At 48.6% G+C, this 3,117-nt stretch overlaps 1 pseudogene; it reads right to left on the reverse strand.

Moving 5' to 3' along the window:
* Positions 1-1,030: 1,030 nt before the first annotated feature.
* Positions 1,031-1,166, reverse strand: LOC148664552 (U1 spliceosomal RNA; annotated as a pseudogene).
* Between the last annotated feature and the right edge of the window lie 1,951 nt (positions 1,167-3,117).

Here is a 3,117-nt window from a genome sequence, read left to right on the forward strand (position 1 = left end):
TGTCTTTTGATGCTTCGTGTTTTGCGCTCCTTTGACTATCGGCATATCGAGTGACTGCAAACACTGAAGTTCTTGCTTACGGTGTGTGGAACATTGTTTTCAAGTGATCGCTGTTCTGTCATGTTGACGCTGAGTGAATCTTTCTTTGGCAACATGGGCAGAATGACAGCAGCGCGAGCGAAAGTAATGGCAAATTTCTTGACTTATTTCTGAATGTGAATGTTCTTTAGAAAAGGGATGCGGCGTTGCTTCTCGCCCGTGTAAAGGTCCCGCATTCTAGACGTGGTTATGAGCGAACTGTTGCCGCAAGTGTTTGAAAAGAGCAAGAGAGGAAGCAGCCCTGCCCCGTGTGAGGATCAAACTCAGGCCCTTCAGATGATAAGACTGACGCACTACCAATTACGCCAACGAGCCCAGCTGCAGTACACACACCAGAAAGTTTGCCTCACATGGATTTCAGTCACCCGTTCTGAGTATCGCCATCAGGATGCTGGGGCATAAGAAAGCCACACAGACCGCAGGGTGAGCGCTCCCTACTGGTCCCAGTCACACCTCTTGCGTAGCAATCTGCCGGTCTGGTGTGATGCAAATGAGGCCGAATTGCGTCCCGGGACATGCTGCGAATGCGCATTGGCGACTGCAGATGTGTAGGAAACGGCGCGCTCGTTTTCTCGTTTTGCCCACCCAAATTGAGCACGGATACAATAGAGGTACAGCCATTCACTGTTTGACATGTCTGCACTGGTACAGAACCTAGCAATCAGAAAGCGGGTGAAACTGTCTTGAGAATTAGCATACAGTACCGAGGCCCCCATGACCAAATAAAGGCTAACTTCGATAATCAGCCTAAATAATACAGACTACAGCAAAACGTCCGGAAGGAGTAGTGTAACCAGCTTGAAATGCTTCTCTGGACCTCTAACTAAAAGAAACCGGGAACCAGCAGTGGCATCGACTCCTTTCGAACTGGGATCCTATCGCAGCTCGTGGTGTCGTAACTCTTCCGTATCTGATATTGGACCAAGCACATCAGGGGAGAGCGCGAACGCAGTCCCCCACTACCAGAAATTATGCAGTCGAGATTCCCACATTTGGGGAATTTGCAGGGGTCAGCACAGCCGGAGTGCAATGGCCGAGCCTCGCTCTGTGTGAACCTATTTCGATTTTTAAGAACTTTATTTTCTTTTCACAAAAAAATACAGGACATCACAAATTAGAAAGCTTTACATTAATATACATACTAAAACAGTATATTTGATCACATCTCATTACATTTTGACACGGTACCAGTTACATAGCAACAATTTCTTTTTTTCTGGTGCAAATCACATTCTTTACTTAAACATGATAATGTTTTTCACAGTTTGTTGAGATATTGACCTATGCTCTCTATTTCCCACAGATTTTCTGCTTCCTCCCTCCCTTCTCTCCACAGATCTCTGAGGTAATAGTTCTCTCGGGTGATGAACAGGACCAGGCTACCTGCTGCCTTGACTGGGACCTCGATGCCTTTGAACAGCCCCATGTTCCTCACTCTCCACAGGGCGTCTTTCCCACTGTTCACCACGGCCCAGATCCTGTCAAACACGTCAGGAGGAAGTTTGACCGCAGAGATGCCGTATATGACGAAAGCAGCGGTCAGGGTAAATTGGGGCGAGAGAGCTTGCAACCAATCTTCAAACTGTGCCCAGAAGGCCTTAGCAAAAAAGCAGGACCACAGGAGATGGGTCACAGTCTCCTCCTCGCCGCAGCCCACCCTAACGCAGCGAGGGCTGGGGGTGAGGCCCCTACGGTACAAGAAAGTTTGTACCGGTAAGCACTGGTGGACGACACTCCAGGCTAAATCTCTGTGAATGTTGCACAGAAACTTAGAGGATGTGTGTTTCCACACCTTCCTTGTTTGGGCTGATGTTAAAATGCCCACAGGGGTCTGCCTATTGTTCTGGGGTGCAACGAAATCTTACAGTTTTTGGACACTGACATCTCGGAGGGGAATATGGCCAATTGGGTGAGATCTTAGAAAACTTTTAACTGTCCCATAAATTGCAGGGCATATGTCAGAGAGTGGGACATCCAGCTTGGGTCTGACACCCCACACTCTGAACACCTCCCTACCTACCCAGAGCCTGGAAAAAGAGGTCCAGGTACGCGCTGCAGGTGCTGTTGCAAAGCCTCTCAGCACAGAGGCCAGGAAAATGCACAGCAGCTTCGTAGCAATATCTGGGACAGACTTCCCCCCTGAGGGTAGCGGCCTGTACATTATTTCCCTTCTGAGTCTTTCCTGCTTCCCACCCCATAGAAATTGAAACATCAATCTCCTCAGCACCGCCGCAACACGGTGTGGGATTGGGAAGGTAGAAGCCAGAAAATTCAAGACAGGCAAGAGCTCGGCTTTGATGACCAGCACCTTCCCTGTCATGGTGAGGTCTCGGTCCTTCCATTGCATCAGTTTTTTGTTTAAGATTGACAATTTATTCTGCCAATTTACTGTTCCCATCTCTTCTCCAAAATACACCCCCAGGACCTCAATTCTCTTCTCTTGCAGCCTGAGATCATGTCCTTCTTTTGGCTCCCTCCAGTTCTGATAAAAAATCTCACTCTTAGATTTGTTAATTTTTGCAGAGGAAGCCAAAGAGAAACGATCACAGCACTGCAGAGCTCTGCTAATTGAGGCATTGTCAGAGAGGAGCAGGGTGACGTCATCCATGTATAGAGATGTCTTTACCTCTCCTCCCCCACTTCCAGGCACTGGTATCCCATTAATGGCCTGATCCTGGCGCAAGGCACAGTCTAAGGGCTCCATAGCCAAAACGAATAACAAGGGGGATAATGGGCAGCCCTGCCTCACCCCTGAACAGACTTCAAAGGGGCGTGATCTATTGCCATTAACCATTACTCTGCTGTTGCTACCTGTGTACAGCAGGTTAATCCACTTTCTCATGATGGGGCCAAACTTCATGTGCTCAAGTACCGATGTTAAGTACTGCCGGTTTAGGCGGTCAAAGGCCTTTTCTAGGTCTACACCTAAAATGCACAGAGGGAGGGAGCGATCCTCTGAGTACAGACAGACATCCCTCAACAAGGCCAGGTTGTCGCTCATCAGGCGTCCTGCTATCC

This window comes from Lepisosteus platostomus, chromosome 5 (assembly GCF_059453375.1).
Source record: "Lepisosteus platostomus isolate fLepPlt1 chromosome 5, fLepPlt1.hap1, whole genome shotgun sequence".
Lineage (NCBI taxonomy): Eukaryota > Metazoa > Chordata > Actinopteri > Semionotiformes > Lepisosteidae > Lepisosteus > Lepisosteus platostomus.